The 12,742-nt window shown below is 38.0% G+C and overlaps 1 protein-coding gene across 3 annotated transcripts in view; it reads left to right on the plus strand.

Moving 5' to 3' along the window:
* ARMC4 (armadillo repeat containing 4) overlaps positions 1-12,742 on the plus strand; it is a 188,539-nt gene that overhangs the window by 121,215 nt on the left and 54,582 nt on the right. The gene's annotated exons all lie outside the window — the stretch shown is intronic.

Raw genomic sequence — 12,742 nt, forward strand, 5'->3', positions numbered from 1 at the left:
GTTCTGATTCAGGTGAGATAGAAATCAGTCTCTCTTAGGTAGCCCACAGACAGGCTAGAGTGTTTCAAATAATTTCCATTCTGCTTCTTCTGGCCAAGGGAAGGAACTGGGAATCAGTCTGCTTCCTCCTGACCACACTGTGCCACTGCCAGGAAGGGGGTGGGACAAGAGAAAGTAAAACTGCCAGGAAATTTCCTGAAGTTTTTATTGTGACTTTTTCTTGCTTCTTTGCTATAGATCTCTGAACTGGTTTCCAGAGCTCCTATAAAGTTATATTAGTTAGTCTATAGTTGTTTATTTAATGTTTCCATGGGGGAGCAAGTGTTTGGAACTTCTGAGTCCATCTTGGTAATGTCTCCATGCTTTCTGATGAGAAGTCAGCTGTTACTATTAATGAAGTTTCATGATGAGTCATGTACAGCTTTCAAGCACAGTTTGCAACTTTCAACATTTTCTATCTTTCACCATTTGACTATGACCTGTCTAGGTGTGTATATCTGAGTTTATCCTACTTGGAATTCATTAAGATACATAAATATGTAGGTTAAAGTTTTACATCAAATTTGAGAAGTGTTTGTCATTATTTCTTCAAATATTCTCTCTGCCCTTTCTCTCTTTTCCGCTTTTTCCATATCTCATATATGTAGGATGGTATGCTTGATGGTGTTTTATAGATTTCTGAGGATGTGTTCATTTTTCTTCATTAATTTTCTTTTGTTTCCTCAGACTGAATAATCTGACTGGCCTATCTGCAAGTTCACTGAGTCTGTCTTCTGCATGCTCAAATCTGCTGTTGGTCCCATGAAGTGAATTTTCCATTTCAATTATTGTACTTTTCAACTCCAGAATTTCTAATGATTCCTTTTTTATATGTAATTTCAATCTCTTTATTAATATTCCCTACTTCCCAAGGTATGGTCTCAAACTGAATTGTTTAGGCATGGTTACCTTTAGTTCCTGAAACATATTTTAATAGCTGATTTAAAGTCTTTATCTATTAAGACCAAGATGGTACAGACTTCCTTAGGGTCCAGTTTTATTGACTGTTTTCTTTCCTTGGTTATATTTTTTGGTATACATTCCTCTTTCTTTGTATGTCTCATAACTTTTTTGAGAAAGAAACTTAGTATTTTAAATAATATAATGTAGAAACTCTGGAAACCGGATTTTCCCCATCTTAGGGGTTGTATTTTTGCTATTTGTTGCTGTTTTTGCTATTGTTTGTTAGTGACTTTCTTGGACTAATTCTATAATGTCTATATTCTTTGTCAGTGTGACCACTAAGATTTCTGCTCTGTTACCTCATTGATCAGGTAATGAGTTGACAGAGATTTCCTTAAATTCCTTGCACCACTAGGTTTCTCATCCTTTGGTGAGGTGTTCTGTATGTGTTTTATGGCACACATTGAACATTCCAATAGTTTACAACTTTACCCTTCTACAAGTTTCTGCTTGTGTGGAGCCTCAAGGTCAGCCAGAGGTGAGCATTCAGGGCTATCTCAGGTCTTTCCTAACCATGCCATGGTCCTGCACTTACATGTGGCATTTCAGATCCCTACAAATAGGTTGGAGTTTTTCAAAACCCTCTGTGGACATCCCATTTTTAAGATTTTCCTTTTAATTATGTTTTGGCCAGCCTCTTATTTGTCCCAAGTAATATTACCATCTCAAACAGCTTTTATGTTAAATAATTGCCACAGATCTTTTTTATGACATGCCCTGAGAATAGGACTTTCCTTAGTGAGCGAACCCTGAAGTAAAGACAAGCCTTTGGAGCTTTTCTTAGAAGTTGCCTTTCAAGGCAAATTGTAACCATTCTGTTGGAATGGGGGTTTGGGAGGAGCTCCAAACCCATTCTTCCCCTGCTAGGCTGCAGGTTTTCCCAGAAACATGGTTTCAAGGCTACTACCAAGCTGGGTAGAGAGAGGTGAGAATACGGAAAGTTTTTAAATGCCAGAAAACTCACTGTTCTTACTGAGATTCAGCCATTTTTCTTGCATAAACACGATGAGTTATAAGCTTTTCACTAAATTATACAGTTTTGAAAAAATTACTTTTGCCAGTTTTTGCTGGTGTTCTCATTCTTGTTATAGAAGATTCCTGAAGTGTCCTCCCTCCTCTAGTCTTAAACTAAATGTGGGCATTTGAGATCATCACCGATGCACTGACTCTGTAAATAACAACACAGTCTGAACTGTGCACATCAGTTATTCTCTATTCTAGAAGCACATTACCTTCAGAGCTTTAAAAAATATATTTTTATGCAAGAGCCCCATCATCATTCTATATGTGGAGATTGAGGCCTAGGCATTCATATTTCTAAAAAAATCACTCCAGTTGGGGCGCCTGGGTAGCTCAGTCAGTTAAGCATCTGACTCTTGATTTAAGCTCAGGTCATGATCACAGAGTCCTGGGATTGGGCTCCGTGCTCAGTGGGGAATCTGCTTGAGATTCTCTCTCTCCCTTTCCCTCTGCCCACCCCCCCCCGCATGTGCACCCTCTCTCTCTCTCTCTCTCTCTCCCTTTCTCTCTCTAAAATAAATAAATCTTAAAAAAATTACTCCAGGTGATTATAATGTGAAACCAGATTATTTATTTTGAATCCCACAACATAAAATAGTATCTTAATATTTCTGAGGCTCCTAATTTGCCAAATGAATGAACGCATGAATGAAAGTGGTTTTAATGATATAAATAAACATAGATTTATTATCTAATAATAATCAAGGATGTATTGTAAAACCCAACTCATTCTTGTTTGGGTTTTAAACAGGACTGAACATGTAGTAAAAATATCGCTGAGTTATGTATATTGAATATATTCATAAGAGTGAATGACATGTGGAATCAAATAGATTTCAAGTTGTTATTCCTTAAGTTGATATTTTGTTGTGCAAACTATTGGTAACATATACATTCTCAAAATATTAGAAAATATAACACTAGGAACAGCTATTATTATCATATGCCAGGCACCTTGTTATATGTCTTATACGTATCCTTTTAAAAACCCTTAAGAGATAAATACTACTATTAGCTCCATTTCACAGATGATGAAATGAAAACTTAGCAAAGTTATGTAGCTTGCTCAAAGCCTTATAGCTAATAATGATAAAACTGGGATGTGCCCCCAGGTATTCTCACTATATGGCTTAAATTCTTAAACCAGTGGTTCTCAAACCACTGTATATTGTGTATATTGGGGTCACCTAGAGATATGTACGGATGCTGGCTCCCACCACCATACATTTTGATTTAATTGGTATGAGGTCAAACCTGGGCTCAGAGAAGTTTAAAAATTCCCCTTGGAATTCTAATGTGCAATACAGTTTGAGAACTACTGGCACAAAAACTATATTTTCTACCTTCCTGAGGAATTTTTTTTAACGTAAGAATGCTTAGAAAAATTACTTACCTCAGAATATCAGATGGTTCACTTGGTTTCTGTTTTTATGTGAAATGCACTTTTACAAAGTGAAATTTACGTCTAAAAGCTTATCTTTTTTATATGAAAATTGTTCAATCCAATTTATGCAATAAAAGGAAGCTGGAAATCCCATAAATGCAGGATGTGGGAGTACTGGCTGTATAATAATTCACTTAGAAAAGATACAGGGATTTGGGCAGACTTCAAAGCTTAAGGTGAACAAATAAGGGTAATGTAACTGTTGCAATAGTGCGTGTGGTTGGCCATACTAGCAGAAGTACTGTGTCTGCTTCATGAAAGATAAGAATTCCAGTGCGCTCTGCTCTGGTCAGACCACATCTGGAATTGTGTTAAACTCTGGGTGTGTTTTAAGAGAAACTTTGATAGAGAGGAGACCTAGGAAAATCATTTCATGTGAAAATTAGTTAAAGGTACACATCACAGAAGATGAGGGAGACAAGATACCTGGCTTCAAATATTAGAACATGCATGAAAATGAGGATTGGTTGCAGTTCGTATGTTATAGTTCAGGTTCATGATGAGTTAAATAGACTCTTATCTATCACACGGAGATATTAACCACATATTTACAGAAAAATGTGATGTAATAGACCCAACAAGTAAACTTAGAAAACAGTCTCTCTGTAAATGGGAGACTCTTGGGTTTTTTAGAGTATAGTATTTCATATAGTTAAACTTTTTTTTCTGTCAAGATTACGGTCTCAGGTGTTGTTCTTAGCCTGGTCCACACAACTTGCTGTTTGGAAGCATCTGACTGGATATTAACCTGAAATTGTTTTACTCATTTTAATCTGTGTGTTATTGAGTACAAGTGGGAAAAAATTCTAAATATATTTAATATTAAAAATGAAGTATATATACATATATGCATATATATGCACACAGATTTATATAATAGCTATTTTATGATATACATTTGTTCAGCTCTTTGTACTAGTTATACGCCTTTTTCAAAAACATCATTGGTTAAGAATGTCATTTCATTAACTCTATAAACCTCTGGATACACAATAGTTTCTCACAATTTAGACCTCCTCATTAATAGAATATTATATCTAAAACAGAATCAACATAAGAAAATGGAAAAATCACAGTTCTCTGTGATGTTTAAGAAAATTATCTTAAATTAGGCTAGAGAAGTAGAGAAAATCAGAACCAGTAAATGTGTTCTCTTTATTTTTTTGTGATTTAATTTGATAAAGCCACCCTCAAAGTACAGTGCATTTGCAGCTATTTAAATCTACACTATGAGGACTGAATCATTTATTTTACCTGAAATTAATTTACTTTTCCTTCAGTTCAGAATGAAAAAGGTAATAAATGATACCTAACTTTGATTTTTGAAGAACTACATTTGAAAGTGTAAGGTAGTTCTAAGTCAGTAATTTGTTTTAAGCTGTGGGACTTGCTAACTCCTAGAAACAGAACAAGGATCTTACTGTGATAGAGCCACACAAACAGTCTGTTCTCCTTGTGTATATATGTTGTATTTAGAATTTTAAAAGGATTTGATAGAATGAATATACTTTTAGGACAAGATTTGCCTGTTGAGTTTTGGTTTCTCTGACATGCAGTTCTAACATGAATGTAGCAATTTTGGAATTTTTTATATGCAATGTGCTATTTTTAAATCTTTTTCAAATACTGTATTATGCATTGTACGGTCTCTGTATGGCACAAAACAGTGTTTTTATAGCCCTTCTGGTTAAAAATTTTTGTTCTTAAGTCATGTTACGCTTGCCTTGTATGTGCTTTAAAGTTGCATTATGTATATCTCACCTCATCAGAAAACTGCCAGTTCTTTTCGCTGGAGGCAAGAGAAGGAATTTCATACCCATTAGTTTAATTGCTCTATGCTAAAACATCCAATTTTCTGTTTTATTCATTAATCTGTAAATAAAGCCTTAATATTTTCCTATTAGTTGAATTTTAACCAAAAGTATTTTGTTACTTTACATTTCTTGTCCTATTTTGTGTGTTTGACTTAATTTTGGTTAATTTGAACATGACACCTTTTCCTACTTATTCATCCATTCCAGCTTTACCTTAAGAACAGTATAAAGCTGTTTCATAGTCTCTCTTTCAATTACTGTTTTTGTTTGTCTCATGAACTGTCATTGGCAAAACAGCTTCATATCTTTGGAATTATGAGCCCTCTAAATTGTGAAGAGTCTTCTGACTATTTATAAATTAGGTCTAATCTGGTAAATATAATCGTTGGCACTTCCAAAAGTCTAAGCACACAGTGTATAGTGAAAATGAGAAATCAGGAAACATAAAGTCAATTTTTAGTTTTGTCACTAACTACTCATGAACCTTGACCCTTCCCATGTGTAAAATGGGGATTTCATGCCTCCCGAAGGCAGAGCTGTGAGGATCCGAGGAGATACCTATGTGGAAGTCTTTTGTAAACTGCAAAAAGCTAGATTGTTGTCATTGTTATTACTATTATTATTCTAATTGGGGGTTTTTGCATTAAAGACGAAAATTTGAATTGTGCACAACCAATATTGCACCAGTGGCAAATTGGCAAAAACTAGTTTTTTAAGATATGTGAGAAGGTGGAAAATATGTTGAATTTGCCCAGTCGTTTAGCATTAGTGAAAGACAGTTTTGGCAGAATAATTACTTTTTCCATCCTCAAATATACTGTCTCCCTTTCCATAGAAACTATGTGAAGCAAGATGTCATATGTTTAGAATCTTTAAACCTAAAAAGAAAAAAGAGAGAGAGAGAGAGAGAAGTCTCACCTTCCAAACAAATAAACAAACTTTGGCAGGACCTGTGGGCTTGAGTCTAAGATTTCACTGTCCCACAGATTGTAAACATTACAAGACCTCGGTGAGCCATGCCCATGATCTCATTGCGACTTTGGCTTCCTCTATCTCATACCATGCACCTTAGGAAGTTCTTGGAGCAGAAGCAGATGTGATCACTTTTGTTATTTCTCCCAGTATGGCCCCAGTGCTGTGACTCACTGTCTACTGATAAAGCAGTGAGACAACCAGGAAGTCACTAGACCATGGGGTTGAACTGGCCTCACCCATTTATATTCGTTTTACATAGTTACATTATTAATACATAATTAATGCTTTTGGCTTTTTAGTATTTGTGACTGTGGCCAAGTATCTTAAAGTCATGGTCCCCTCATTATTTTTATTTTTTCACAATTCAGCAAACATTTATTGGAAGTCTGCTGTGTGACAGACACCAGGCCATATCCCGAATGAGAGTCAAAGAACAAGACCAGGCAGCTCTGTTCTTGAAGAGCTCACAACTTAATGGGGAAAGGACCCAGTGGAAAACAATCATAATAGAATAAAAAGTGTGCCTACAAGATGCCTTTGGTTTTAAATGGCCAAAGCGGATTTTAGGCCTGGTTGATTCAGCAGCTCAACAATGGTCAAACACCCCAGGCTGTTTTCCTCTTTCTACCATTCTCAGTGTGACCTGTAATTAGTCCTTATAACTTCCAGAAGATTTTAGGAGACAGCATCTCAGAACTCTCTGGCCATCATTGGGCCATATCTAGCCCACCCCTAAACAAATAATGGCAGAGGGAATGAGACTTAGGTGATAGGCATAGGCCAGTCAAGATCTACCTCTGAGGTATAGAGGCACTTTCTCCAGGTGCTTCTTTATGAGAGAGTTAGATACCCAAACAAAATCAAGCCTTGGCAAATACAGGAAAATGAGGGAATGGATTTTGGAGAAAAGCATCTACAGGAATGTGGAGGGGAAGGAGTGAACCATACTGAGAAGGGCAGTGGGGGTGGATTTTATGGAGGAAATATTATTTAAGCCACTATTAAAAGGAGTCAGTTTTCAGGGCTCCCAGTAGGAGTTTTTAGGAGTTTAGAAGGGCATCCGGGTAAAGAAAATGACGTAGCCAAAGATGTACAACAACATGGCACTTAAGGGAACACCAGTAATCCTAGAAGCTGCAATATAGTTTATATGAAAGGGTACACTGGGAAATATGACCAGAGAGTGAGGTTGAGCCAGATTGGGAAAATACTTGAGTCATGCTAATGATTTAAACCTCATCCAGAAGGAAATGAAGCCAGTAGAGCATTTTTAGAAGTCTGCCATCCTTTCGTCAATGTCTTTCTAGTCTCTTTGGAGATCTGACAGTCAATCTCAAGTCGATTCCTCAGAAGGGCCTGTGTTAACACATCCCCTAGAGTCTTCCATGTTTATAACAGTTTTATACTTGAAGGTCATTTTGGCTGGATATCAGAACATTGATTCACATTTTCTCTTGAGGTTGTTTATATAAGTTACTCTCTTTCCCTCTGCATAAAAACATTGCTACTGAAAAGGCTAAAGATAATATCTTTCCCTGAGAAGTGACCTGGTCTTTTTCCCTAGATGAGCAAATAATTTTTTTTCTTTTTTATTAATGTCCAGCAGTTGTACTAGAATATTTCTCTACGTTAGCACGTTCTGGGCAAATTTGCCCAGGTATACAGGGCAACTTTCGAACATGCTGTCAGGTTTTATTTATTTCAGGAAAGAGTTTTCTTGAATCATAGTTTTAAAAATTTGCTCTATTATATTGTTTTGTTTCCTTCTTAGGGACTCACTATATGTATGCTACTTTCTCTGCCTAGTGTATGAATTTTTTGTTAGCTTTTCCCCCATTATTTCAGACTCTTCACATATTCTGTTTATTTAAAGATATTACCTATTATGTTTACTCATTTTTGCATTTCTTCTAATATACTCTTCATTTTCAAAATGAATTTTTCTTTCATTTCTAATTCTTTGTGGATGGGTTTCACCTGCCTTTAAAAACTGGGTTTTTTTTTTTTTAATTAATCACCTAATTTCTGAGCTTTGATAATTCTAATTGATATTTTCCTTTCATTGCTTCTGTGATTTTTCTTTCAGCTAATTATTTTTCTTATAATAACTCCATATGGAAAATCACCATAGTCTTTTTGTTTTGCTCATTTTTAAGTGAAATAAGTTCTCATGGTGTTTTAGGAGGGAGATGTGGGCCAGAGTTGCATTTCTAATTTCATGCTTCTCAAGATCCCACTTCTGTTATCTACCCAAGGATAGAGAGTAGACTCAGACTCCTTTGCTACCCTCCTCTCTTTTTGCCTGGACTCTATCATTCCTTCATCCCATTGTCCTTGCCTTGCTCTGTTTGGAGGCAACTCCCAGGAGTTTCTCCTTGGTATAAGGCTTTAACCCAGAAGGAGCCTTCAGTTGGTAGTATTGAGAATGCATAGAACTCAGACCACAGAAGCTCCAGCACTGTCAGACCTGGGGGCATTTCGGTCTTATACTTTAATCAGAGCCTGGTAAGTCCATTGTGCTGCTCCTCAGCTTTCCAGAGCTTTTCAGGGAGACCTAATGGCAGTCTGGGCTCCCTGGTTCCATGGCCTTCACAAGTCCTTCTGCCTTCTCTCTGCAGATTTCTGGTTTCTTAGACCATGTAGCTTTGGTAGTTTGTCCCAATCTGCTTGTACTTGGGGGTCCGTAGAGGTATCTTGTCACCTAGCATTTCTATGTTTTTTGTTTTGCTGCCCCTAGTTTCTCTGTTTCCTTAGGGACATTCAAAGAATATGCCACCATCATCTTCCTGGAATTCCTCCAGTCTTTCTTGAGAAAAAAAAAAAAAGCAAAACTTGTTTTGTAATTTCAAGGTTGACAAGTGTATTAGTTTACTGACACAAATAACATCATTTTGAAAAGTGGAGTTTTGGGGCTACACTTTTGAGGTTCCCTGAAATTCTAAAAGCCATTGTTTTTGCTTTTGAGTTTACATGTGCATCTGGACCAAGGATGTGGCTAGGATTATGAATTTATTTCATCTGGACCAAGTGTGTGGTTGGGATTCACATAATTGCAGTATTGTGTGGTGGCTTTGGGGTCAGGCAGACATGGGTTCAGATCCCACTCTGCCATTTATCATTTCACTTGTCACATATTAATTTATTTCTCCAAGGTTTTCCTCATCTACAACACGGAAAGAGTACTACAACAACTTCCACTACTCCTAAGTGCTTCAAAAGAGCAATTTGGATTAAATTATGTGGGATATTTGACTGAAGGTTAATAAATTAACTCTTATAATCTTTTGATTTGGTTGCATCCTAGTGCACAGAAGTGTAATAAGGTGGCAGTGTAGAATACCATTGAAAGTATAATCATTCCTTTTGTTTTATGTAAAAGGCTTTATTGTAGAATTTTAGGGAAAATGGCAAATATTTTCAAAATAATTTTTATTAATACATCAGAATGTGAAAGTATGTCCTAGCAGAGATTGTATTTCAATGTGGTACTGAGAACAAGGCCAGTAATAATGCTCACACACTTCCCATAGCAATCAGGAGAGGCAACATGGTGTGGGAAAGATACTTTCTACTTACGCTTGGGAAGAACCTGACTGGGGTCTGTCCTTCACCATTCACTAGAACTTTGGTTTGGTTTGTTATGTCCTTGGTGAAAGTTTCCTTTTGTAGCTGTGAGTTTGCAGATTAATTCAGTGGAGTTTCTAGAAACTGGCATAGAAACTTTCAGAGAAACTTGGTGTACAACAATAAACAAGACAGAAAAGAGTCTCTGCCCTCCTAGAACATATGTTCTAGGTCAAGGGCAAATAAATAAGCCACTACTGCAGAGAGTAGGAAGTGTTATAATACAGAAGAACCAGGTAAAGTACAGTAGGAACAGCTTGAACCAGACTCGAAGTTCAAGAAATTTCCCTGAAGAGAATGGTACCTTAGTCAGTAGCTGAGACCACATGGAAAGTCCAAAGCTAGTGGAAAAAATAGACAAAAAAGCCATATGCAAAGACACGAAGACCTGCAAGTGGCATGTTTGAGGACATAAACTTGAAGGACTGATACATAAGCAATGTTCCCAATACTGGCTGAAGTTTAGAATCACAGGAGAGATTTTTAAAATTAAAAAAAAAATTATAGGCCCTCCCCCAGACTTAACCATATTTTCAGAGAATGAGTGTCCAGATTCTGATTATTAACTCCAGGGGTTGGGGGTTGGGGAGGCACTGGTTTAGGGCTTGTGTGTGCAGTTAGAGAAGGGGGATCAAGGCAGAGAAGGTGAGACTGGGAAGCCAGGGGCACACACGCCATGTGGAGTTTGGATTTTATCCCAAGGGTAGGGGAGAGCAGTGGAAGAATTTGGGGGATATGGGGATGAGATGTTTGGATTTATGATTATAAGTTTCACTAAGGTTACTATAACATGGCTCCTTGAGGGATATAGTCTAGTTTAGGAGGTTCAACATCTTTGAAACCTCAGTTTTTAAAATCTAAAATGGAAATAATATCTATTTTGCGTGGTTATTGTGGGGTTTAACTGAGATAATTTATGCAAAGTGCCTAAGATATAATTGGCATTCAAAAGGTATTAATTTCTGTTACTTGAGAAAGCTATGGAGACAAATGGTTGAACATTACACAGCCATTGCCATCCATCAGGAGAGGTGAGGATTTCTGAGCAACCATCTGTTTTCAGGTTCCTCTGACAAATTCCCTTCCTGCCCACACTTGCAGCCCTAGCACAGACAGCCCACTTTCCCTCACTCCCCACCTCTCACACACATTACTTCAGTTACAGTCTCTCTGCTGACGGCTTCCAAATCTCTGACTCCAGCCTGGCTTTCTTTCCTGAGCTCCAAACGCATATATACAACTGACTTCTGGATGTCTCCACGTAAATGTCTTGCAGGCACTTCATTCAAATCAGGCCTCTGATATCAACTACCATCCTTTCTCACCCCAAGAAAACAAAACAACACCCCGCCTTTCCAACATTAGCGCCACTAGGTCAAGCCAGAAACAGAGGAATCATCATTGAGTCACTGGTCCTTACCTTCTCCAGTCAGCACGCACAAATCCACACCCTTTCCTCCAGATCTAGACAATAACCTCCTTCCACACTGCCACCACCTCTTATCTGAACGTCGTGAAACAGCCTCTGAGTTCCCAGCACCAGGCTTTGCCCCAACCTCAACTCTGCAATTCCGAGAGATCTATTGTGATACAAAATTGATTAAAACCCCCTCCCCACTCCCCGCAACTACACACACACTCAGACCTTTTTTTTTTTAAGATTTTATTTATTTATTTGACAGAGAGAGACACAGCAAGAGAGGGAACACAAGCAGAGGGAGTGGGAGAGGGAGAAGCAGGCTTCCCGCTGAGCAGGGAGCCCGACGCGGGGCTCGATCCCAGGACCCTGGGATCATGACCTGAGCTGAAGGCAGATGCTTAACAACTGAGCCACCCAGGTGCCCCCCACATTCAAACCTTTTCAGTGACTTTTTTTATGCCATTAAAATGAACTTCATACTCTGTACCAAGGCATGCAGTAAAGAACCTTCAAGATCTCGATAAGTCTCATTTTCTTCCATTCTCCCTTTCATGCTTATGCATGTAAGGCTATGATGTGCCTTACAGAGAAAATTCATATGTTATTTATGGTGTTCTGCACTAAGGAAAACAAACAAAACACGTCCTTTCCCTCTCAGGTCTGTTTCATGATGATGATTCCTCCACCCTGAACCTCCTTCATACTGGTAACTCCTCATCTTTTAGACTTTGTTTACAAACATCCTCTTGGGGGGCAGTCCATTTATTTTTAGAGAGAAAGAGAATGGGAGGAGGGGCAGAGGGAGAGAAACTTCAAGAAGACTACCCGCTGAGCACTAAGTGCAACGCAGGGCTCTAGATCATGACCCTGAGATCATGACCTGAGCCAAAACCAAAAGTGTGTCACTTAACCAACTGAGCCACCCAGGAGTCCCCATTATACTTATCTCTTAATGCCCCTACTCCCCACTGGATCGCAAGCAACATAATGGCAAAAGAGCATATACAATCAATCCACGTTCTTCACAAATTCAGTTTGGGAATTTTTGCCTACTTGCTAAAGTGTTTGTAATCCCCAAATCAATACTCACAGCACCTCTGTGGTCATTCTTGGACATGCACAGAGAGGTGAAAAATTTGAGTCACCCAAAATGCATGTTCTCAGCTGGGGTTAAACAAGATGACACTCTACCTGTTTGTTTTAGCTCTCATACTGTTAACCAACATCCATTTTGTAGTCTACTTAATGACAAATTTTTCGTATCTTTGTGGGTTTTGTTGGTGATTTCACTATTTGACATGGCCCCCACATGTAGTACCCAAGTGCTCTGTAGTGTTCCTAAACACCAGAAGGCTATGATGTGCCTTACAGAGAAAATTCATGTGTTAGATAAGCCTCCTTCAGGCATGACTTATAGTGTGGTGTCTATGAGTTCAGTGTTAA

The sequence above is a fragment of the Zalophus californianus genome, chromosome 9 (genome assembly GCF_009762305.2).
Source record: "Zalophus californianus isolate mZalCal1 chromosome 9, mZalCal1.pri.v2, whole genome shotgun sequence".
Classification (NCBI taxonomy): domain Eukaryota; kingdom Metazoa; phylum Chordata; class Mammalia; order Carnivora; family Otariidae; genus Zalophus; species Zalophus californianus.